The 26,954-nt window shown below is 44.0% G+C and overlaps 1 protein-coding gene across 13 annotated transcripts in view; it reads right to left on the bottom strand.

Annotated features, from left to right (window-relative positions):
- The window catches only part of LOC115084679 (poly(rC)-binding protein 3-like), a 1,201,673-nt gene that overhangs the window by 219,552 nt on the left and 955,167 nt on the right, over positions 1-26,954 (bottom strand). For 8 of the 13 annotated variants that reach the window (XM_029589869.1, XM_029589872.1, XM_029589866.1 and 5 more), the window contains one exon: positions 14,561-14,634. The exons of the other annotated variants lie outside the window; for them this stretch is intronic. The gene's annotated coding sequence lies outside the window, so the exon portion shown is untranslated. The remainder of the gene's footprint in view (positions 1-14,560; positions 14,635-26,954) is intronic. 13 annotated transcript variants of the gene reach the window in all.

Below are 26,954 nucleotides of genomic sequence, written 5' to 3'. Positions count from 1 at the left end.
AAATGATCATATAAGGTTAAAAACCCAATAAGAGCCAAGATGCAGACAATCTGAAATCCGATACACCAAACAATATTTAATATGCACATCTCAGTATCAGAGGAAAACGGACCACTCAATTTCGTGATTGAGGCACCTCAGAATCAGTGTGTCAAGATTAAAAATCCATCATTGCTCACATTGGAAATATAAATCCCACAACTGCCAGCTTATTGCCTATGGAACACATGTCCTATAACACAAAAAATTTAGATCTACCATACATATCTTGGCCCCTATGAAAGCCAGCTTTGTAAAAATCCAAATCCCACTCCCTGGTTTATATCGAAGCTGAAAATGCTCAAACAAACTGGTCGAAGAATAGAATGGAAATGGTGAATATCATCATCAAAGGTAAATGAAGTAGAATCAAATGATAGCAACTTGATACTGCAAATCTATCACTAAAGAAAAAAAAAAAAAAAAAGCATATCTCTCAACTACAGTTCTTCAAGCAAAAAACTCCCTATGGGAACTGTTCCAAATTTTAAATAAACTCAATCCTCACACTACCTTCTTCTCTCATATCTGAAACATACTAAAACAACCTAGCAAGATCCTTTAGTATTAAAATCCAATGAATTCAATCAGAATTGAACATAAATCCAGGGAGAAGCCTACCATAGAAACCCCAGGCCATACCCTTACCAAATTCCTTCTCACAAATTATATCAACACTATCCTAGCCACCCTCAAAGCAATCATATGCCCACAAGACCCCTGCGTCTCTTACATATTCAAACAAGCAAAACTGGGCTTGCTTGACCATTTCCAGCTCATCAATTCTTCCCTTGCAGAAGGCTTCCTCCCAGACTGCTCAAAACAAACATTTGTGCACCCAACTCTAAAGAAACCTAACCTTGATCCCAGTGAGTCAAACAACTTCTGCGAGTCTCAAACCTCCCATCTTTAGGTAAGTCATTGAGAAAGCAGTTATGCTACAATTATTAGAATTTCTGTCATAGCCAAACAGCCTAGACCCATTCCAATCAGGTTGCAGGCATATCCACAGCACAGAAACAGTACTAATAAGCATAACTGTAGAACTATGCTTCTACCTAGGACCATGGACAATTATTGCTGCTGATACTCCTTGACCACTCTAAAGAATTTGATACAAACAACCACAAAATCCTGCTTTCCCTATTGAAGGACTTAGGTCTAATTGGAAAAGTGCTAACCTGGCTATTATCCTTTCTTCAGAATCACATCCTTACCTCAATCAGGCAAGCAGAGGCATATCCATACCCTCTCCTTTGTGGAGTGCCTCAAGGATCCATTCTCTCACCATCACTTTTCAATATATATGGCTCCCCTCAGCAAGCTCATCAGGAGCTCCTACATTTTATACCATCCTATATAGACATTTAATTACTCACATCCCTAAACCCTAACCCAGACGCAACAATCACAAACCTCAACACCTGCACAAAATTAATATCAATCTGGTTATACCAAAACAAAAAAGAACCCAATGACATACATTCAAAAGTGATCTTAGGAGGGACTGAATTTACCTTTGCTGCCCAAGTCCACAACTTGAGCTTCATACTAGACTCTAAACTTACCATGGAATTTCAAATCCGTGCGGTGACAAAATCAGCCTTCTAGTTTTGCCAATGTCACCACCTTCACTCTCTTTTCGATACCCTAGACTTTGCCCTGGTTATCCAAACATGCATCATCTGTTGCTTAGATTACTGAAACTTGTGTATATTGGAATCAAGAAGAAACTAAACTGATGATTGCAACTCATCCAAAAACATAGCAGCATGACGTTGTAAAGCATATGCAAATTCACTAGGATCACTCCAATCCTAAAATCCTTACATTGATTCCACATTATCAAGGCTCTATAAGGTTGGGCCACTTATTACGTAAACAGATGCTTCACCCCATATACATCTTCCTGTCCTCTATGCTCTCAGGAACAATGCCTCCTCATTGTATCTTCCCCCAGGGAATTGCACTTCACCAGCACCAGGAACAAAACTTTTTGGGATCAGTCCCAAGCCTCCTAAATTTGATTAGCTCTTGACCTCCTAGCATTCAGAAAGTTACTACAAACGTGACTATTTTAAAAAGCCTTTGGGTCCAAAGATTGAACCATCTCTATGTTATGAACACTGCCCGCGGGCTCCCCCGCGAGCAGGCTCACTTACCCCCGCTGTGTCTTTTTCGCTGACATGGCAGGACGCCGCCGTCAGCCTGCCCACGCGGCTTGGAGGCCACCCTGGAGTCTCCTCTTCACCGCGGCCGGAGCCGTGGCCTTTGCTGCCTTCTCACGGGGTTGGACTGCCCCCGACGCTGTCTTCTTCTTCGCGGCGCTAGGCCGCAAGCCCCGGTGCCATTTGGCGGCTGGAGCCGCCCCCGGGGCTCCCTGCAGCGGCTGGAGCCGCTGCCGACGTCAGGGCCTGCTCCTCAGGCCCTGCCCTGCTTCTTCGACGTCTGCCGCGATGACGACGGTGCAGGCCGCTGTCCGCGGTCCTGCACAGCTCCCTCCTGCTCTCTCCTAGGCGCGTGGCCGCGTCTTCTTGCTGCATTTAAAGGGCCAGGCACAGGAAGTGTGCTGGCCCCACTTCTGTGACTGCTTCCTGTACCAGCCCTATAAAGGGCTGCTCCGTCAGTTGTTCTGGGCCTTGCATCATGGTGTCTTTAATCTAGAGGCTCCTGCCTGCCAGAGCCTGTGTAAGGTCTTTTTGTCTTCGTGGAGCTCCTCGTCTCATCCATCTGTATCATGTCAAGTCTTCGTGCCTGAGGTCCTCGTCCAGGTGTCCTGATCTTCATGTCCTGGTGTCTCGTCCTGATCCTCTGTTCCTGATATTCCAAGCTCCTGGATGTCCTGTTCTTGCGTCTCGTCTTCGCTCTCGAGCCTTCTGGTACCGGTAGGCCGGGGGTCCCTCGGATGATGTGTGACTGAGTGGACTAGCCTGCTGGTGGATGTCTGTCCTGTGCTCCTGAGCCTTCATGTCCCACCAGCCATTGTGGAGCTCCGGGCAACTTATGGCTCCGTTGTTATAGTTCCGCCGTGACTGGACTCTTTCCTGCATCTGTCCCGTTCTTCTCGTGGTCCGTGACCAGCCTCTTGGGGCTGTGTAGGGCGCGTAGTGGACAGGGAGGTCCGCGACCAGCCCATTGGCTGCACCCGTGAAGGTGGGCTGAGTAGGGCGCCCTGAGAGACAATGCAAATGTCTTCCCCGCCATAGTCAAGTTTCAAGTGTCTCGTCTGGATGCCATCTGCATCAACCCAGTCTCGTCATGGATGCCGTCTGCATCAACCCAGTCTCGTCTTGGATGCCGTTGCATCATCCCAGTGTTTCGTCTGCGATGCCGTTGCATCGATCCTGGTGTCACGTCTTCATAGTCCTGGTGTCATGTCTTCAACCCTAGTCTTCGTGCTATGGATGCCGTCGCATCAACCCAAGTCTTCGTGCCATGTGATGCTGTAGCATCAAGCTTCATAGTCCTGTCTTCGTGTCAAGGTCCGTCTGCCCTCAACCTCAGGCCAGGCCTGCTGCTCCATGCTGCTCGCAGCAGGTCCGAAAGGGCTCGGAATGGTCGGAGGACCATTCAACTTCCAACATCCTCGGATGTTGGCCTTGGGAGCTTGCCGGCCTAGCGGAGGGTAGACCGTCAGCCATGCGGAGCCACCATCAACCCTTGGCTCGGCCCAGAAGATCTGGGTCGGGCTGAGGCCCATGGGCACACGAAACAACCCGTTACGTAACACTCTAAGTCAATCCTTAAAAGTTTTAGCTGCTCAAACAACTAAAATCCTGCATTCTGAACCCAAGCATAGGCCTTTAATGATTAGCCGCTTAAATTAGTCTGGCCCACCAAATCTCACAACAACCCACAAGACTGAGACCTGGTTGTTATCTTTACAGTCATCAGTATATATATTATTATTGTAATTTACTGGATGCCCAATGAGTCCAAATATTTAAAGTATTCCTTATTTCTAGGCTTAAAGGTTTAACCTAGGTCTAATCATATTTGTAATCTAAAATCATGTATTCCACCCACTCTGTTACTTTCCATACTCAGGAAATAAATGTCTCACTAATTCTATTATTGTTGATAGCTACCTACTTCTACTGCCTCATGTCATGTTGTAACTTTGTAAATCAAACTAAATGCCCATTCTGTAATCCTAATTTACAGGCCAATGCAATACCGTGTGCTGGCCGCAGCGCAGGGCTCAATGCACGATTGGATGCGTGTTTTATATGCATGTCCATAACCCCCGATACAAAATGGGGGTTATCGTCTCCAAAATGCGCATCCAATCATGCGCGTAGGTAATAGCGTTCATCACATGTAAATGCATGTTGATGAGACTATTACCTATTTCCCCCGATGCAAAAAAAAAAAAATGTGTGCCCAATGTGCACATTTTTACTCACCAAAATTAATGCCTGCCCCGAGCAGTCGTTAATTTTGGAGAACCCAAAAAATGTACAGAAAAGCAGAAAATACTGATTTTCTGTACTTCCTCCAACTTAATATTGTGGTGATATTAAGACAAATGAACTAAAAAAGTATAAATGTCCCCCCAGCAGTGAGATTAGGAAAAGGGATTCTCAATTAACGAGTGCCCATTTTCCTAACCTGTGGCTGTGCACAGGTTAGGAAAATGTTCACTCTAGAATTGAGCATTCATTTTCCTAACCGGCTGATAGTCACCTCTCCTAGGCGCCCGCTGCCAAAGAGGTGCTAGGAGAACTTAATTTCCCCTAGTGCCTCCTTTTTACCACTGCACCCGATTTAAATATTAAATCGGGTGCCTGGGAGAGGTGGCTCGGCTAGCAACGGAGAGGGTGCTCAATCATGAGTGCCTGTTTAATATGCACCGATATTGCATCTGCTTGTTAGTGTTAACTTCTGAAAACCAAACTTAATGAAACATGCAATAATCTCTACAGCTGGAAAGGCAACATATAAATAAAGATGATGATGATGATGAAGATCAGCTATAGAATGTGACACTAGGGGAGTCTCAAAACAGTATTTTCTAATATTGTTACAATATTGAAATATGTGTTTTAAGTATGCTAAGAGTTTTGCCCGTATATAAAAGTGGGACAGGGCAAATGATATAAATCACCCTGGATGGATGCACAAATACAGTAAGAAATATAGCACAAGCTTTACAGTAGGGATGTGAATCGTTTTTCAATGATTAAAATTATCGTCCGATAATTTTAAAATCATCTTAAATCGTTAAAGAACACGATACAATATCAATTCTAACGATTTATTGTTAAAAAATCGTTAATCGGGTTAGTGCGCACTAACCGGGAGTTAGTGTGCACTAACTGAAAATGATACAAATTGACACTTTTCAGGTAAGTTAAGGTCAGTTTAGGAATGAATATGTATTCCTATTGGCTGGCTGCCCTCTTATTTATTGATGTTACCAAGGTTCCCACTGAGGTGATGGTTGGGGGGATGGGAAATGGAAACGGTTGGTAGCTTGCCATAAAAAGTAATGTGATCAGTCAATCTGACTAGAGCTTGTGCCCTATCCCTGATACCGGGAGTGTTGTGATCCTCCTGCATGCAGTGCCGTATCCCTGATACTGGGAATGTTGGGATCTTCCTGCATGCAGTGCCCTATCCCTGATACCGGGAGTGTTGTGATCTTCCTGCACACTGTGCCCTAACCCTGATACCGGGAGTGTTGTGATCTTCCTGCACGCAGTGCCCGAACCCTGATACCGGGGGTGTTGTGATCCTCCTGCATGCAGTGCCCTATCCCTGATACCGGGAGTGTTGTGATCTTCCTGCCCACAGTGCCCTAACCGTGATACCGGGAGTGTTGTGATCTTCCTGCACGCAGTGCCCTAACCCTGATACCGGGGGTGTTGTGAACTTCCTGCATGCAGTGCCCTAACCCTGATACCGGGAGTGTTGTGCTCTTCCTGCACGCAGTGCCCTATCCCTGATACCAGGGGTGTTGTGATCTTCCTGCACTGAGCTGTGGTAAAAAGGAGGCACTAGGGGGAATTAAGTTCTCCTAGCACCTCTTTGGCAGCGGGCGCCTGGGAGAGGTGACTATCAGCCGGTTAGGAAAATGAATGCTCAATTCTAGAGTGTCCATTTTCCTAACCTGTGCACAGCCACAGGTTAGGAAAATGGGCACTCGTTAATTGAGAATCCCTTTTCCTAATCTCACTGCTGGGGGGACATTTATACTTTTTTAGTTCATTTGTCTTAATATCACCACAATATTAAGTTGGAGGAAGTACAGAAAATCAGTATTTTCTGCTTTTCTGTACATTTTTTGGGTTCTCCAAAATTAACGACTGCTCGGGGCAGGCATTAATTTTGGTGAGTAAAAATGTGCACATTGGACACACATTTTTTTTTTTTTTGCATAGGGGGGAATAGGTAATAGTCTCATCAACATGCATTTACATGTGATGAACGCTATTACCTACGCGCATGATTGGATGCGCATTTTGGAGACGATAACCCCCATTTTGTATCGGGGGTTATGGACATGCATATAAAACACGCATCCAATCGTGCATTGAGCCCTGCGCTGCGGCCAGCACACGGTATTGCATTGGCCTGTAAATTAGGATTACAGAATGGGCATTTAGTTTGATTTACAAAGTTACAACATGACATGAGGCAGTAGCAGTAGGTAGCTATCAACAATAATAGAATTAGTGAGACATTTATTTCCTGAGTATGGAAAGTAACAGAGTGGGTGGAATACATGATTTTAGATTACAAATATGATTAGACCTAGGTTAAACCTTTAAGCCTAGAAATAAGGAATACTTTAAATATTTGGACTCATTGGGCATCCAGTAAATTACAATAATAATATATATACTGATGACTGTAAAGATAACAACCAGGTCTCAGTCTTGTGGGTTGTTGTGAGATTTGGTGGGCCAGACTAATTTAAGCGGCTAATCATTAAAGGCCTATGCTTGGGTTCAGAATGCAGGATTTTAGTTGTTTGAGCAGCTAAAACTTTTAAGGATTGACTTAGAGTGTTACGTAACGGGTTGTTTCGTGTGCCCATGGGCCTCAGCCCGACCCAGATCTTCTGGGCCGAGCCAAGGGTTGATGGTGGCTCCGCATGGCTGACGGTCTACCCTCTGCTAGGCCGGCAAGCTCCCAAGGCCAACATCCGAGGATGTTGGAAGTTGAATGGTCCTCCGACCATTCCGAGCCCTTTCGGACCTGCTGCGAGCAGCATGGAGCAGCAGGCCTGGCCTGAGGTTGAGGGCAGATGGACCTTGACACGAAGACAAGACTATGAAGCTTGATGCTACAGCATCACATGGCACGAAGACTTGGATTGATGCGACGGCATCCATAGCACGAAGACTAGGGTTGAAGACATGACACCAGGACTATGAAGACGTGACACCAGGATCGATGCAACGGCATCGCAGACGAAACACTGGGATGATGCAACGGCATCCAAGACGAGACTGGGTTGATGCAGACGGCATCCATGATGAGACTGGGTTGATGCAGATGGCATCCAGACGAGACACTTGAAACTTGACTATGGCGGGGAAGACATTTGCATTGTCTCTCAGGGCGCCCTACTCAGCCCACCTTCACGGGTGCAGCCAATGGGCTGGTCGCGGACCTCCCTGTCTACTACGTGCCCTACACAGCCCCAAGAGGCTGGTCACGGACCACGAGAAGAACGGGACAGATGCAGGAAAGAGTCCAGTCACGGCGGAACTATAACGACGGAGCCATAAGTTGCCCGGAGCTCCACAATGGCTGGTGGGACATGAAGGCTCAGGAGCACAGGACAGACATCCACCAGCAGGCTAGTCCACTCAGGCACACATCATCCGAGGGACCCCTGGCCTACCGGTACCAGAAGGCTCGAGAGCGAAGACGAGACGCAGGAACAGGACATCCAGGAGCTTGGAACATCAGGAACAGAGGATCAGGACGAGACACCAGGACATGAAGATCAGGACACCTGGACGAGGACCTCAGGCACGAAGACTTGACATGATACAGATGGATGAGACGAGGAGCTCCACGAAGACAAAAAGACCTTACACAGGCTCTGGCAGGCAGGAGCCTCTAGATTGAAGACACCATGATGCAAGGCCCAGAACAACTGACGGAGCAGCCCTTTATAGGGCTGGTACAGGAAGCAGTCACAGAAGTGGGGCCAGCACACTTCCTGTGCCGGGCCCTTTAAATGCAGCAAGAAGACGCGGCCGCGCGCCTAGGAGAGAGCAGGAGGGAGCTGTGCAGGACCGCGGACAGCGGCCTGCACCGTCGTCATCGCGGCAGACATCGAAGAAGCAGGGCAGGGCCTGAGGAGCAGGCCCTGACGTCGGCAGCGGCTCCAGCCGCTGCGGGGAGCCCCGGGGGCGGCTCCAGCCGCCAAATGGCACCGGGGCTTGCGGCCTAGCGCCGCGAAGAAGAAGACAGCGTCGGGGGCAGTCCAGCCCCGTGAGAAGGCAGCAAAGGCCACGGCTCCGGCCGCGGTGAAGAGGAGACTCCAGGGTGGCCTCCAGGCCGCGTGGGCAGGCTGACGGCGGCGTCCTGCCATGTCAGCGAAAAAGACACAGCTGGGGTAAGTGAGCCTGCTCGCGGGGGAGCCCGCGGGCAGTATTCATAACATAGAGATGGTTCAATCTTTGGACCCAAAGGCTTTTTAAAATAGTCACGTTTGTAGTAACTTTCTGAATGCTAGGAGGTCAAGAGCTAATCAAATTTAGGAGGCTTGGGACTGATCCCAAAAAGTTTTGTTCCTGGTGCTGGTGAAGTGCAATTCCCTGGGGGAAGATACAATGAGGAGGCATTGTTCCTGAGAGCATAGAGGACAGGAAGATGTATATGGGGTGAAGCATCTGTTTACGTAATAAGTGGCCCAACACCGGGGGTGTTGTGATCTTCCTGCATGCAGTGCCCTAACCCTGATACTGGGAGTGTTGTGATCTTCCTGCACGCCGTGCCCTATCCCTGATACCGGGGGTGTTGTGATCTTCCTGCACTGAGCAGGGATACGGCACTGCGTGCAGGAAGATCACAACACTTCCGGTATCAGGGTTAGGGCACTGTGTGCAGGAAGATCACAACACTCCCGGTATCAGGGTTAGGGCACTGCTTGCAGGAAGATCACAACACTCCCGGTATCAGGGTTAGGGCACTGCGTGCAGGAAGAGCACAACACTCCCGGTATCAGGGTTAGGGCACTGCATGCAGGAAGATAACAACACTCCCAGTATCAGGGATATGGCACTGAGTGCAGGAAGATCACAACACTCCCGGTATCAGGGATAGGGCACTGCATGCAGGAAGATCACAACACCCCTGGTATCAGGGATAGGGCACTGCTTGTAGGAAGATCACAACACTCCCAGTATCAGGGATAGGGCACTGCATGCAGGAAGATCACAACACTCCCGGTATCAGGGCTGGGGCACAAGTTCTAGTCACATTGACTGATCACATTACTTTTTTTTGTCAAGCTACCAACTGTTTCCATTTCCCATCCCCCACCTTGGTAACATGAATAAATAAGAGGGCAGCCAATAGGAATACATATTCATTCCTAAACTGACCTTAACTGACCTGAAAAGTGTCAAATTGTATCATTTTCTGTTAGTGCGCACTAACAATGGTTAGTGCGCATTAACTCCCGTTAGTGCGCACTAATCGGAAAAAACGATTTTTTAACTAAAAAATCGTGCCAAACATGATTTTCTTCTCCTGCCAGACGATTTCGATCGTTAAGACGATCGGGCACACGATTCACATCCCTACTTTACAGTGTCCACAAGGAAAATGTCTCAAAGGGGTTACAGATAATTGTGAAATAGATGCATATCAGATGAGACCCTTAGATTGCAGCCATGATGGAATGAAAAACAAAGAAAATTATTAGAAATAGGATGTGGAATACGAACAAGTCAATGCTGCTTAATAATGTGCCTAATTAGGATAATACATAGGTTAATCTCCCTAAATCATCAGAAGGATGTGCATCAAAATGGTCATGATTAACAAATAAAGCCCATTTATAATCCACTTTAATAATATGAGAAGGAAAACCATGGTCATATGTTTATTTATTTTATTTATTTATTGAGTTTTATATACCGTCATTCGGTTTCGCCATCATAACGGTTTACAAGTTTCGACGGATAAGATGTTAAGAGGTTAGGAGGGGCATTAACATTGTTTTCATAATGGTTAACAAGTTTTCGATGGATAAAGTGTTAGAAGGTTAGTAGATGCATTGACATACAGTGTTCACTTATAGCATTATTAAGATTGAGAGTGATATTCTTTTAATGTAGCAAGGGGTACATGGTGGGGTTCTGTATGAAAGTTAACAAGGCGGGGGCAAGGAGGTTTCAGTCCAGATTTGCGTTATATTTTGGGGAGGATGTGTATGAGTCATTGGGTGTTTTGGTAGGCTTTGGTGAACATCCAGGTTTTAAGTTCCTTTTTGAAGGTTTTTGGGTTTGGTTGAGTTCTTAGTTCCATTGGGAGGGTGTTCCAGAGTTTGGGGCTGCCGAGGGATATGGCTCTTTCACGAGTTGAGGTTAGTTGTTTGGAGCGCACAGGTGGGATTTTCAGAAGGCCTTTTTTGGTTGAGCAGAGGTTTCGTTGAGGTGTGTGTATTTTTATTGTTGTACTTAACCAGTTGGTTCATTCTTCATATATTGTTTTGTGCAGTAGGGTCAGTATTTTGTAATCTATTCAAAATTTCATTGGGAGGCAATGTAGAGCAATGAGAATTGGCATAATATGTTCGTGCTTTTTTGTTCCTGTGAGGATTCTGGCGGCTGTGTTTTGTAAGATTTGTAGTGGGCGGATGGTGGAGAGTGGTAATCCAAATAATAGGGAGTTACAATAATCCAGGTTGGAAAAGATGAGTAGTTGCAGGACTGTTCTGAAGTCATCTGGAGTAAGGAATGGTTTTAATCGTGTGAGTAGTTTGTAGTATCCTTCCTTAATTTTATTCGTGATGTGGTTCTTGAAGGATAATTCACTGTCAATGATGACCTCTAAGTTACGAGCATGGGAGACCGTGGAGATTGTTGTCTTTTGGTTCTCTATGTTGAGCGGTGGTGGGGGTGATGGGGTGTTTTTTCTATCCAGGAGAATTTTTTCTGTCTTTTCGATGTTTATTATGAGTTTCATGTTGGATAACAGTTGTTTTATTTTGGAGAGATGTGAGGCTTTTTGTAGGTTTCTTCCAGTGTATTTTGGATTGGGATTAGTATTTGGATGTCGTCTGCGTATAGGAAGTGGGTAAGTCCAAGGTCAGTTAGAAAGTGACAAAGCGGGAGAAGGTATATGTTGAGAAGGGTTGCAGATAGCCTTGGGGAACACCAGTGTTTAGGTTTATTTTCTTCGAGAGGGTATTATTTATTAATACCTGGTAGCTTCTGTGTGATAGATAGGACATGAACCATTGTAAAGTTTTCTCAGTTAATCCTATTTCAGTCAGCTGATCCATAAGGATTGCGTGGTTTACGGTATCAAATGCAGCTGATAGGTCTAGGAGGATTAATAGGTAGCTTTGGCCATTTTCGAAGCCTCTGAGCACAGTTTCGCTTAAAGAGAGGAGTAGTGTTTCTGTGCTCAGGTATTTCCTGAAATCAAATTGTGTGGGGAATAGGATATTGTTCTTTTCTAGGTGGTCGGTGAGTTGGGAGTGGATGATCTTTTCAATGATTTTGGCCTGCACAGTTTATTCAGATCTTTGGATGATGGCTTCCATAATGAAGTAAAATATTTTTATCATTAGATTTCTTTTAAAAATCAAATTAACAAAGGGCCCATCCTGAATAGAAATCATAATATCCAAAAGAGCAACCTGAAATGATTGCAAATGATAATCAAACTGAAGATGAGGGTCGAAGACGTTCAGCCAATGCAAAAACATAAAAATGTAACATTGGTCCTAATCTAAACAAGGAACATTTCATCAAAATATTAGTACTAGGTGAGTATATGAGGCCAAAATGATAATTTCTATATCTTTTTCACAATTTGCCTACAACTTCTTTGGGTCATTTTCCTTATGGCCACTGTAAAGCTTGTGCATTGTTTCTTTTGCTTACAGTATCTTCTTAGAAATGTACACTTAATTTCTTATCTGATTCTGGTACCTCAGAAGTCGTTGGATGTGAGCATAAGAATAATCCCCTGAAGAAACCAACGGGTGAAACAGGAGCTTCCTGTTGGGACATTTGTTAAATAAGGGACATTTGTTAAATAAGATCAAAAAGGGATTAACATTGAAAGGCACACGGAATATGAAAAGTTTAGGGAACATTGATGAATAGAAATACCTGCTACAAAAGGGTTTTTTAAATAATTTGTTTACATTGTAACAGGATTAAGTGGATAAGTTTACATTGTAATTAGGGATTGTTGCAATATTTCTGTAACATTTATGTGTTTGATGTTAATGTGAAATAGTGATGTATTGTTCATTTTAAAACATTGTGTGTTACATGATGTTTAGATGAATGAATGAGTGTGTGAATGTTTGGACATATAGGGTATGTTTTATGTGTTTTAAATAATATAAGGAATAAAATTTGAAATATTTAAAATGTAAATACGGGTATACTATTTGTGAATCTATCAGTTAAAATACCTGTAGTCAACCTAGCATAGGAAAATATATGTGTTTGTAAGTGAGATAGAACATGTGTGTGATTGAGAGCTTGTGTATAAGTGAAATAGAGAGAGCATGTGTGTGATTGAAATCCTGTGTGTAAGAGGGAGCGAGAGCATTGTGTGATTGAAAGAGACTGGCCAGAGTGGTGACGTGTGTATGTGTGACTGATCAGAGAGATGACTGGTATGTGTGTGCTTGTGTGTGTGTGTGTGTGTGTGTGTGTGTGAGAGAGAGAGAGACTGGTTGGGGAGATGAGTGTTGTGTGAGAGACAGAAACTGGTCTTGAGGGTATGACTGGTGTGTGTGTGTGTGAGAGAGAGAGAGAAGAGATTGGCTGTGGTCCCTAAGAAAGAGGACCGTGAGGACAGCTTCAGCAGCTACTGCTGCTTCTGGTGTGGCCTGCAAGGGAAAGGAGTAGGAGAACTGCTGGAGAGGGTAAGTAAAGGTGGCTTTTTAAGTTCATTTTTCTTGATTGACTACCATTTTAATTATTGGGTAGTATGTGATGTGTCTGCTGTTTGAAATATTTTATTGGTGTTTGGTAAAGGTTTCAAAATTTGCATGAGTCTTAATTATTGGATATTCTATTCATCAGCTGTTTTGAAATTATTTTATTAGTATGATTTTATAATTATGATTCATGATTTATATATCTTGATTTTATGGATTGTTTCATGAGGAATGGTGACATTTTTGGTTTTCCATTGTTGCACTGTATAGAGTCTGGCATGATACGTTTTACAGTTTAGTTTTTGTCTGCACATTTCTATTTATACTTTATGTGGCTTTATTCTATATTTGGTGAGAGTTTGTGTTCTGCATGCAAAAACTGAGATGAAGCATTCTTTTAGCATGTAGTTTCTCTGTAGGGATCTGTAGTAGCTTGGCCTGTTCTGTTTTCCTGATAGGAGGTGTATTGATATTTTAGATTCTGGTGTAATATTTGTGGTATTCTTTTTCATAGGTGAGGTTGTTATTCTTTGAGTTTTGGCAAATAGTACTGTGTTGATACAGGAGGACCATGCCGAAATATAGGGGTGTGTACATATATATGTAAATTATATATGTAAATTATATTGTATATGTAATTGGGTACCCATGGGCCAGTATGGAGAAAAATCCCCCGGGCCACTATTTTCCCTCAATCCGCCCCTGATTCTTCCTTTTACCATGAATATCCTCAAAGTGGATTACAATAAATTTAAAGTAGGTTACAATAGTATTAGAGCTACAAACAATATTGGTTGATGATCTATGATTATAAAGATTATATAGTAAATAGTAATAATGGCATAAAAAGAACAAATGATCCATCCAGTCTGCTGAGCAAGTTTCTTATGATAGTAACTGCCGCTCCGTGCAGGTTACCCCCAAGCCTTATGTTAAGGATAGTATTGCTGCTCCATGCAGTTACTCCCAAGCCTTATGTTGAGGGTAGTAATATTTACAAACAAAACTAAACAACTGTCAAACCCATAACAAAATTACTGCTAGCAACATTATACAGGATAAACAGCCTTTTTGATAATTCAGACAATGCTTCTTGAACGTGATTTGCTTTTGGATTTGACTGTAGAAGCAGTACTGTGCTTTTTTTCTAATGTTTGTGTACTAGTACCCCAGATTGTAAAAGTCAGGGCCCAGTGTTGATGGTCATTTGAATCCAATTCCCCTTTTTCTCTCCCCCCTGAGAGCGATGTTGTAGTTGCATCAAAAGAATCAAGGTTAATTGGTTAAGGATGGTAATCCCCATGCCCCCTGCTAAGGGTAGTAACTACTGCTCCAATCAGGTTATACCCATGCACCCTTTTCACCTATAGCCTTTAGGGATCCACATGCTGTTTACTCCCATCCACAGTTTTTATCCCATACCTTTTTCAATTGGTTTAATGTTTTCGTCCTCACCACCTCTTCCGGAAGGGTGTTCCAGGCATCCACCACACTCTCTGTGAAGATAGATTCATAGTTAGGTTCTTTTTTTATTTCAAAGAATGGGCAATCCAAAATGAATGGGACTCTGTTTTATTTGTTGGTCCCCAAATCAAGTAGATGGGTTTTACAAATGAAGTAAATATTGTGTGCCCCATTTTTTTGTTCCTCATTGATTTCTATGGCCCATTGATGTTATGGAAGTTATTTAACAGGTGCAAGTAATTTAGAGATGTACGTTTGTTTCAAACAAATTTTACAAATGCGATTAATAAGGGAAATTAGTTCCATTTAGGGAACCCCAAAATGAATTGGGTCCCCCCCCTCAAATTAAATGAGCCTTATTTGTTGGGTTTATTTGAAATTAATCCATTGGGCCTAAGACTAGACCCAAAGCTGGGGATTCACCTAAAGTGTAGGCAAAGGCTCAAAGTAGGGGCTGCTACCTATGCCCTATCATGATACCGGCAACTTGGCCTAGGCCAGAAGCCGGGGCCTTGCCTAGGGTACAGGCTGAGGCCCAAAGTAGGGGCTGCGGCATGGGCCCAAGAGCGAAGCCGGGGTCTCTTACCTGATCTGTCGGGGGTATCCGATGGCAAGGTTAGGCCTCGGGTACCAAATTATGGGCCTAGCCCAGGACCAATGCTGCAACCAGGCCTTCCAGGCTGGGTTACAATGCCTTGGTGTCGAACTAGGCTGCAGCCCGGACCCAGGCATGATGCCGTGACCTAGCCCAAGGGCCAGGTATGGAAGCTGTGGCCTTGACCCAGATCCGGGCATGACACTGCAACCTGATCCGAAGGCCAGGTCCTGATGCCTGGGCCTTGCCCTAAGCTAGAGCCTGGACCCAGACCCCAGACCCAGGCCTGATACCACAACCCAGCCCAGAGGCTGGGTCTCGACTCGCTGCTCCCTTGTTGCCCTCTTCTTTCTTCTGACGCCATCTGCTGGGGTTCTGTCAGAGTTAATTAACAATGTCACATTCACCCCACTGGATGGTGCCATTTTCATGTACAGCATTGGGCCTGGGTTTGGCTGAGGTGTTGGCCTTGTGTAGGCTGAGGGTGCAGTAGATTGCCATGACCTCGGCCTATGCAAGGCCAAGGCTTTGGCCTGGCCTTAGGCCTTGCCGGGAGATCTTCTCTGGACCAGGTAATTGGGAGCTGGTGGGGGGATCGTGGCCCTAGCATTTTTGCCAGATGAGTAGGCAGGAGCCCCTATTTTCGATTTTTGGCCGTTTTTTTTTTTTTATTGTTTTATTCGTTTTTTTTCTCACGAATTAAATGAATCAAACAATCCACGAACCAAAATTCATGGGAAAAAAACTTGTGAAAATGAACCAAAAATGAATATTTTCCCCTGCACTATAGTGACCAGCCCTTCCCTGTGTGCCATATGTGACCTCACTGCCTTATCAGGGCACGTTGGCAAGAAAACCATTTCCTCCATCGTGGGTTGCTGCTTTATATGCATAGCAGGGGAATGCTGACCTGACACCTGCTGGAAGGGGCCGTGGGATCAGCTTGGGGAAAGGTCTTTTCCCTTTCCACTGGTTTTTATCTGGATTGGCAGAAGGGGCCACCAAGCTAGTACTGCCACCCTTTCGTGATGTCAGTGCTGGCAAGTGCTGCTCTTCCAGGTGATACTGCATATCAGTATTTGTGAGATTCTCCCATTTGTTTCCCTCTACTTAAATCCTTTATGCAGTTAAATATACAGAGTGAATCATGGGTCCTCTCATATTTTGCAGTGCCTCCAGATCAGAAGATTTTTTTCCATGATCTCTTCTCTACATCCTTAGGGGCAGATGCTGGCACTGGAGTTGAAATAGAGAGTGGACTGTGAGGAAAAAATGTCAGGGGCATCACTCACACTCTCTACATTAGCTGCCTGCTCTTCCTCACCAGCCACCTAAAGCAGCTGGCCCACCCCAGCACAGAAGACCCCAGTATAAATGTCTGTGACACACTATCTCACTGAGCCTATCAATATGTGCTGCCATATTGGGCACACATTTCAACAGTCTGGCAAGACCTAGCCAAGGATGCTCAGCGCTATCTTTCTTGCCTACCAAGCAGTGTGTTCAGTGAACATGTCTACTCAATGACAGGGGACATCATGAGCTCTCATCATTTGAGGCTGACTCCAGAATTGATGGAAAAGCAAATATTTTTGAAATTTAATCTGCCTTTTCTTGGGTTTCCAGAATTTCCATGTGTGTGGCATGAATAGTGAAAGCACATTGAAAGCCTTGCTGCAGCCTTGCCTATCTGCCATGCTCTAGATGTACCACCTTAGGGGTCTTGCTGATACCACTCTCCTAACTGGCATGCCCCTTATATCATAGTAGGAATTTTGTTGCCACATGCTGACCTGCCATGCCCCTTATACCATTATAGGGGTCTTGCTGTCATATTTCTACTTGCCATACCCCTTATACCACCATGGGTTTTTACTAGGGATGTGAATCGTTTTTTGATGATTTAAAATATCGTCCGATATATTTTAAATCGTCAAAAAATCGTTAGGGCCACGATACAATACCAATTCCCCCGATTTATCGTTAAAAAATCGTAAATCGGGGGAAGGGGGAGGGCAGGAAAACCGGCACACTAAAACCCCCTAAAACCCACCCCCGACCCTTTAAATTAAATCCCCCACCCTCCCGAACCCCCCCCAATGCTTTAAATTACCTGGGGATCCGGCGGTGGTCCAGAACGGCGGCGGTCCGGAACGGCCCCCTCAATAGAATCGTGTTGTCTTCAGCCGGCGCCATTTTTCAAAATGGCCGCCGCAAAATTGCGGAGGCCATAGACAAAAACGATTCGACGCAGGAGGTCGTTCCGGACCCCAGCTGGACTTTTGGCAAGTCTTGTGGGGGTCAGGAGGCCCCCCCCAAGCTGGCCAAAATTTTCCTGGGAGTCCAGCGGGGTTCCGGGAGCGATTTCTTGCCGCGAATCGTTTTCGTACGGAAAATGGCGCCGGCAGGAGATCGACTGCAGGAGGTCGTTCAGCGGCGGTCCGGAACCCCCGCCATTTTGCGGCGGCCATTTTGAAAAATGGCGCCGGCTGAAGACAACACGATTCTATTGAGGGGGCCGTTCCGGACCGCCGCCGTTCTGGACCACCGCCGGATCCCCAGGTAATTTAAAGCATTGGGGGGGGGGTTCGGGAGGGTGGGGGATTTAATTTAAAGGGTCGGGGTGGGTTTTAGGGGGGTTTAGTGTGCCGGCTCACGATTTTAACGATTTTTCACGATAGTTTACACACCCAAATGGCAACAATACGATTCCCTCCCCCTCCCAGCCGAAATCGATCGTTAAGACGATCGAGGACACGATTCACATCTCTAGTTTTTACTGCAAAATTCCTACTTGCCATACCATTTTTACCACCATAGGAGTTTTGCTGCCATATGTCTACATAGAAACATAGAAATGATGGCAGAAGAAGACCAAATAGCCCATCCAGTCTGCCCAGCAAGCTTTCATACTTATTTTTCTCATACTTATCTGTTACTCTGACCGCTGAGGTCAGGGCCCTTATTGGTAACGTTTTGGAATGTAGGGATTTATAAGCGAAGGCTGCAGTCTGGACTTTGCCCTCTTCTACCCTCCCGAAGGGTACTAGCAGTGCACAGAATAGTTCAATAGGTGTCACATATTGCAGCTTTATCAGAAATTCAGTGTCTCTGTATGTTCAAATCTTTTTATTGAATTTTCCTTTTGACTATGCAGTGGTGAGTGGTTTTTGCACACCACTATATGTAAGACAAAGTTGAACTGTAACAATCTTATGCAGAGAAAATACATTGTGAACATTGATTTCAATCCTAGCCTACATCCACCCGCCATACCCTTCTCCCCTTGCCCCCAGCCCCCTTCAACCCGAAACAAAGATCCAGGGAATAGGACAAATAAGTCTTCCACACCATTGCAAGCCTTCCAGTGAACCAGTTATAAGAGGTCATTCAATATCAAACTTCTTGCTTTATGCGGTAGGGTTTGTATGCAGGAATCCCAAATCTTCAAATACACTTTCTTCTTCATCATATCAACAATCTATATTTTTACATCTGATGCAGAGCATTGCATTTCTGAAATACAAGCCAGGGTCTAAACATGAAGAAATATCTCACTTTGCTGTATGGACAGTGGTGAAATTTAAAGAGGTCCATATTCAGTCGGCCGGTTAGTGGACAAGTTACCTGGCGAAAACTCTTCCTTGTAGGTGGGTGGGTGGGAAGAGGGAGGCAGGCTGATCAAGTTTTTATGGCAAAATAAGGATAGGTCCGGTCCACAATACCAGGCAATTGACTACTGTTTAAAAAGGTTTAGGGGGCAAGGGGGATACACGGGCTGACTTCTATTATGTTTTGGGGGTGGGGAAGAGGGAGGGGATTGGGCAGCTTATTTTTACCTTTCTCATTAAGTAGCACCTTATCTGGCCACATAAGGCCATATAACTTTAGACCTGCTCTGCAGCAGATCTTCTACTACGACTACTTAACATTTCTATAGTGTTGCATGACATAAACAGCACTGTACAAACATACAAAAAGACAGTCCCTGCTCAATAGACCTTACAATCTAATAAGACAAACATACAGGACAAGAGACTTGAGTTATCCATCTAAATGCTTTTGAATATTGATCTCATAGTTTTTATTCCTACATCAATCTGCCATACCCATTATACCATCAGAGGGGTCTTCCTACTACTGATCTGTCTACCTGACATGCCCCTTATACCAACTTAGTGGTCTGGCTGTTCCCATTCTGCCAGATGTATCATTTTAGGGGTACTGATGATACTGCTAGACCTACCTGCCAGGCCACAGATGTATCACCTTTTGGGTCATGATGCTACTGCTTTAACTACCTGCCAGGCCTATTATATGTTCATAGAGTCTGGCTGCTACTGATCTGCCTACCTGCCATGCCCCAAATGTACCAGCATAGGGATATTGCTGCTACCACTCTGCCTACCTGCTATGTTCAAAATGCACTACCTTAGAAGCCTTGATGTTACCATTCTGAATTCCTGTCAGGCCCCAGATATACCACATTAGTAGTCTTGTTGTTACTGCTCTGTCAGCCTTCTTGACCTCTTATTCCACCATTGGTATCTTGCTGCTACAGCCCTGCCTACCTATCTTGCCCATTATGTTCCAAAAAGGGAATTTTGGCACTGCTGTGTTGTTTACTGTTGTTAATTTGTTGAATAAACTGGGGTGTTTGTTTTTTCCCAGAAAAAAATGTAAAAAATAAAAAAATAAAAAATACAAATTTATCTCACTCCACCCAAAAAAAATAATACAAGTTTCTTTTCCCACTCCACCCAAAAGTTCACTTAGCAGTAAGATCAAGTTCAAGTAGGGAATGGATTAAAAGCTCATGTCACAAAAAGGATACTGATGACAGATCATTCTCTTGTACTAAATCTGACAAGTGGAAAGTGCTTCCATAGGAAGACAGGCATCTCACATGCCACACTGCCTTGCTGATATACCACTTATCCTACATCTTGGGAATATTTTTTCTACTCAGCATCACTTATAATTACCACTCTGCCTACCTGCCATGCTCATGATATACCACCTTGGGGTCATTCTGTTAATGTGCCTACTTGTCATGCCTATTTAGTGCCTCAATATTGTTTGCTGTTTGGATCTCAGTCTAATTCTCCTACCTGTTTGTTTGGTTGTTGGTTATACTGTGGTGTTTTGTCCCCGAAAAAAATGTGAAAAAGACAAAAAACATAGGAGTTTCTCTTCCCACCCCACCTCTTTTATAGAGATGAGTTTCGTTTTTTTCTACCGTGTCGTTTTTTTAGTCGGACGCTTTTGGGTAAAGTTTGTTTTTCCTCGTTAGTTTTCTGGGAAAACGAACAAAAAACTAAGCGGGGAAAAACGAAACGGGCCCAAAAAACGACGCGGGAAAACGAAGCTCAAAAAAATCCACCCCAAGCATTAAAATGTACTATAATATATTAAATACAACCCCCCTCCCATCATCCCGATCTCTCCCCAAGACTTACTAACATCCCTGGTGGTCCAGCGGGGTCCCGCAAGCAATTTCTCCCTTCGTGCCGTCGGGCTTTCCGGCCTGCCTCGAATCAAAATGGCGCCAATAGCCTTTGACCTACTATGTCACAGGGGCTACGGGTGCCATTGGTCAGCCCCTGTCACATGGCAGGAGCAATGGATGGTGCCATTTTGATGGGAGGATGGGATTTCACCCTCAGAAATGAAAGAGCAGTGGGTTAGTTCCAGTTTTTGGATGCCTTCAGAATTTGGCATCCTAGGCACTTGCCTATGCCTATTTTGCCTTCAGAATTTGGCATCCTAGGCACTTGCCTATGCTTAAATCTGGCCCTGGTATACCTTGTAGGTTTTACAGCTACTCTTCTCACTATATTGCTCTGCATGTTCCATTTCAGATTTTAATAATTGCCAGTGCCACTACTGATCCTGCCACTCCAAAGCAGGTCTTAGTATTTTAGGGTGCTTCTCTACTGCTCCAGCTGTCTTTGAGGTTCCTTCTAAACCTTCTTCCTTTACAGTATCTTACAGCTCTTGCTCTTGTTATCCGTTGCTTTACACAGTCCTTAGCCACCCAATTATCTTTAATGGTTTCATGCTCTCTTGTACATTTTCTTGAAACTCCGCCTCCTTATGGTTCTTGAAATTATTGGTCTCATCTGGTATTTCACTTTCACTGGATTATACCACAACAAAAGGCAAGGGCTGCAGAAGTACAGCACCAAGAACTACCATTCCGCAGTCCTCCATGATTACTGCTTCTGAGGTAATGGAGGCAGAATTTACAAATACTTATTGAGAAGAAGAATCATGTCCTGAATTCCCTTATTCACAGAATATTAAACAGATGGTGTCTAAAGAGCATTTAGTGTCCCTAGTCAGTAGCATGTTAGCCTCCATTGAAGACCAACCCCAAGCCCAAACAGCCAACTCCTTTGGAAATGACAACTTTCCTCCAGGGATTTCCTCCGACTTCTCCCTGCCTATGGATTTCTACCAATTTGGTTCATGCCATTTGCCCTTCATTTGGAGCTTTGGGGTGTTCTTGCCAGTCTTGATGGCTGCTTTGTACCCCTTATGATGCTTTGGGATATCCATACTACCCTTTCAATTGCTTTCACCCTCTATTATTGCCTTGGGGGGATTTTCTGCCTCTTCTGGTGCTTTGTTCTCCCTTTATGTTGACTTGAGTTATTCATGCTACACTTGGTGCCACATTGCCTCTCTTGTACAGCCTTGGAGAGTTCATGCCACTTTTGTTGGTGCCCTCTTTTCCAGCCTTGGGTAGTTCTTCCTACTCTAACTTGCTTCTTGTTTGATTATACTGAGGTGTTTATCCCTAGAAAAAAAATGTTAAAAACAAACAAACAAAAAATACAAGTTTATCTGTCCAATCTACCTGTTTTATAGTTCTTTGTTTTGTTCTACCACTCCACAATCCCAGCTTAGTTTTCCCACCCTATTTGTTTGTAAGTTACACTGGGGTATTTTGTTCACAAAAAACCTCAGTCAGAAGGAAGAAGGACAGGCAGAACAGAAAATAAACATGCAGAGGAGAGATTTTTTACATATTCTGATTGTGGTAAAAGTTTCAGAAGGAAAAGGGAACTAATGAAACACCAGAAAATCAAGAAATGGAAGAGACTGTTGTTACAGAATAGGAGAAAAGCTTTCTTAATAAAGAAAACCATACAAATAGGAAAGCCACCCTGAGGAGAGACCTTTTTAATGTTCTTATTGTGACTTCAGTTTCAATCAGAAAGCAAATTTCACAAGAAATCCCAAATTCAACCCAGTAGCAAGATCAGTTTCAAATAGGGACAGTAATAAAAGCTTAGGTAAAAAAAAGGTGGCTAAATCTAACAAGTGGCAAGTTCTTCAACACATCTCCCACACCACTCTTCCTTGTTACTATAGCCCTTATCCTTTAGCTTAGGAATCTTTCTAAGTTGCCAGCATTGCGGCCATATCCATAATACACAATTACATATTACACAAAATAATATACGAAAAACAAACTGGCTAAGTACATCCATAAAACTGCACTCTCCAAACAGAAACCTCTGTTCAGTTAATAAAGGTCTATTAAAGATTCCATCTGCCCGTTCCAAACAACTCACCTGAACTCGGAAGAGAGCCATATCCCTAGGAAGCCCCAAACTCTGGAACACCCTCCCAATCGAACTTAGAACACAGCAAAACTTAAAACCCTTCAAAAAAGAACTAAAAACCTGGATGTTTACCAAAGCCTACCAACTCACCCAATGACTCTCAAACATCACTTCCCTTCTACTGACCCTATGCAAACATGTGGAGCCAATGCAAGCATGTAATATAACACATAACCTAAACTGTATAGTTTGACATCCAAACTACGTTTATAAAGCCTACAATATATATGTTAGCAATCACAGGAACCTTTTGGAAAATCTGTTAAACATCGAAACTTATAAACCATCACGATGGCAAAACCGAACGACGGTATATAAAACGTGATAAATAAAAAAATAAAAAAATAAAAATATCCAGTATGTTTCACCTTGAGGGTCTTGCTGTCACACCCTGTACATTACACTTTGGGGGGGGAGGGGGTTCTTGCCATTGTGTTGTATGTGTTTTTCATATATATATATATGTGAGGGTGCTGTATTTATATCTGTGAAGTGGTATATTGCCTTTGCATTCTTATAATTGTATTTTTTATTCAAAGATATTTGTATTTATATTTTTGTATTTTGTTTAAATTTTGTAATATGTATCATTTTGTATTTGTTTGATGTTTTAGATCAGAGCTTTCCAAACTTTTCATGTTGGTGACACACTTTTTAGACAAACATAATTTCGGGACACAGTAATTAGTCTACAAGCAAACCGGAGGTTAAAGGTTAAATGAACGAAATGTATTTCGACAATTTATGTATATACATAATAAAATGTTTCACGACACAACATATCTTGTGAAAACATATCTTGTGAAAACCTTTCGTTTATATTATATCGTTTATATTAAAAATATATAATATTCCAAGATTAATGTTATTGTTATAATTTATGAGTAACAATAATAAAACAAAGTTATTGTGTTATTCAATTTACCTCTTTAATGAGATATATGAGCTTGATGGGATGAACACAGCTTTTGAATATTTGGTGTTAATAAAAAAGTCCAAAGGGTCTTCTGCATAATTTAAAAAAGCTGGCCAGTTTCACACTATATAATTATTTGATAGCCTCATTCAACTAATTCTATATGGCTATGAGAGTGAAATCTGGAATTTATAGGAAGGGACAGAATGTCAATATAAATCCTGCACCTCCAGTTCTGTAACTCTGTGCATCCACTGAAATTCCCCCAAACAACGGAGCTTGTTTCCCTTACAGCTCATCATACTAAAAGATATTTTCAAATGCTGGTGTCACCTCACAGTAACAGCAGCACAAACACCTTCTACTGCCAGGCACATTGTGAACTAAAATAAAACCTCGCAAAAAAGACACTCAAAATCTATACTGCAATCCCATTGTAACATAACAGTAATAACACCAAGGACTCAAACAACAATAACCCTACCTGTGAAAAAGCATGGGTAAATATTACACTGGGTCCTAGAATACCAATACACCACCTACTGAGGAAACAAAACAAACCCGATTGCTATATGCTAGCAGAATCTCTCATCATGGTCACACACACACAGAGCAGAGACAGACCCTCACCAAATACAGAATACAAAATAAAGGAGCACAAATTAGACAAAAACTGAAATGGAAACTCCAAGAAGCCAGACTCTGTGTATTAACAATGGAAAAACAGAACCACCATTCCTCATAAAACAAACAAAATCAAGAAACATAAAGCATCAGTTATAATAGTAAAACCATACTAATAAAAGAATATTTTAAAACTACTGATAAATAGAATTTCTATTAATTAAAATCATATACATTTTTTACAATTTCCCAGACGTTATCCTCTCTCACACAGACTCACATGTCCATTCTCTCTCACACATACACTGTCATATACATACACATTCATGCTCTTATACCCACCATAACCTCTCGCTCTCACAGACACTGACACACTCTCAGGCTCTAAGACACTCTCTCCCCCTCCACACACACCCCACACACAAACTCTTACTCCCCTGGATTTTCTCATACACACTCTCTCTGGCTCCCTCACATACACACAAACACACACACCCAGGCAAGTTCCCAATCATTCTCACACAAACACACACACCCAGGCAAGTTTCCAATCATTCTCACACAAACACACACACCCAGGCAAGCTCCCAGTCATTCTCACACACTAAAACTGACCCCCAGGCAGGCTCCCATTCATTTTCACACCACTCCCTCACCATCCCCCAGGCAGGCACCCCTCCATTCACACACATACACCCCCAGGCAGGCACCCATTCATACACATGCACACACTAAAGGCAGACCCCCTCTCTTTCTTTTGCCAGCAACCTCGGAGCCTCTCTCATTCCTCTGCTGCCACTGATGCCACATGGCTGTTGGGGAGGCGCTGATTGCTGCTATTGGCACTGAAGCCCATTCTGCTGCCTCCTCTGTGCAGGCCCCGTGGGTTTCCATTTCCTCCATGTTGATCTCGTACATTGTGAGATCCGCATAGAGAAAGTGCTACTCTTGACATTAACAAAGATTACATGTGCCAATCAGTAAAAAGTAATTTATTTCTTTTTTTTTTTTACCTTTGCTGTCTGATCTTAGTTTTCTAATCGGTTGGTCCCAGGCTTTTTTGTTCCACCTCCCCTTTCTTATTTTTTTGCCAATTCATTTCATATTGTCTTTTTTTCTATTTCTTTTCTCTCCATCTATCTTCTTCCCTCAAACATACAGTCAGGTTCTCATTCTCACATGCTTTCTCTCTCTCTCACACACACACAGGCTCTCACTCTCACATGCTCTCTCTCTCATACAATCATTCATACACAGTCTCTCTCTTGCGCATGCTGTCTGACTCTCACACACCCAGGCTCTCTCTCACTCCCACATGCTGTCTTGCTCATGCACAGGCTCTCACTGTCACATGCTGTCTCTCTCTCACACACACAGGCTCTCACATGCTGTCTCTGCAAACATTGAGATCCTCACTCCCACACCCAATCTCTCAACTCACACAGGCACCCAATCTCTCAACTCATCTCATACACGCACACAATCTCTCAATTCAGCTCATACAGGCACCCAATCTCTCAACTCAGCTCAGCTAATACACGCACCCAATCTCTCAACTCAGCTAATACACGCACCCAATCTCTCAACTCAGCTCACACACGCACTCTACGGGCCCTCAGCCTCTCTCTTACCTCTGGGCCTCCTCTTCACGGGTCGCTGCAGGATCGGCTCTGCAGCGGCCCTGATCTTCTCGGGCCGATCCGATCCGCGGTGGGGGCCCTGCTACCGGGCCTCTTCTTGCCCGCTGCAACAACGCGGCTCCTCTTCTGCACGCGGCTGCTTCATCTCCTTCCTGCCCGTGCGTCTCCGGCAACATTTTTCTTCCGGGGCCGCGTGGGCAGGAAGGAGGCGGAACACCTGCACGTTTAGACGTGCCCTTTTTCTTCGGGCCGTGGTGACGTAAACTCGCCACGGCCTTACCAATCTTCCGGCTGCAACGATTCTTCACTGCTCAGCCGCCAGTGGGATGAGCTCCACCGGCGGCCGCATTGGCTCCCACTTGCCGGTGTGTCACGTGCACCAGGCTTGCGCGACACACCGGCACACCTCAGGCGACACACCAAAGTGTCGCGACACACACTTTGGAAAGCTCTGTTTTAGATGATATATATATATTTTTGCCATCTTTTTTTTTATTTGATTTTTTTTTCTGACACCTTTTCTGCTTCATTCCCTCTTCATAATGAAAGGATATTGATGTTGCTCTTGATGTCATTTTGCCTCTCATGCTGCCTTTGAGGGTTTCACTGTCCTTGGTGCCCTTTTTTTGAAGCCTTGGAGTATTATTTCCTCTCTTGCTGCTTCTTTGCTCCTCTGATGCTGTCTTGGAGAATTAATGGCTCTTTAGAGTGCCTTAGACGCTTCATGCCACTTTGTCACAGTCTAGGTGCCTTGGAGTTCTTTCCCCCTTATGTTAATATCTTACCACAAGTTTCATTAGAATTGCTGAGAAAACCCCAATTCTGGAACCAAAATAGTTTGCAGAGCTTCTTCCATTGACTGAATATTCACCCTGCACAACATCATCAAGGGCTCCGAGGGGGTCATAAGCGCAAGCGCCGGGCCAAAGGAAAGACTCTTCAC

Source organism: Rhinatrema bivittatum, chromosome 2 (genome assembly GCF_901001135.1).
Source record: "Rhinatrema bivittatum chromosome 2, aRhiBiv1.1, whole genome shotgun sequence".
In the NCBI taxonomy this organism is placed as follows: domain Eukaryota; kingdom Metazoa; phylum Chordata; class Amphibia; order Gymnophiona; family Rhinatrematidae; genus Rhinatrema; species Rhinatrema bivittatum.
The sequence above is the reverse complement of the archived record's forward strand: the minus strand, read 5'-3'. Positions and strand labels throughout refer to the sequence as shown.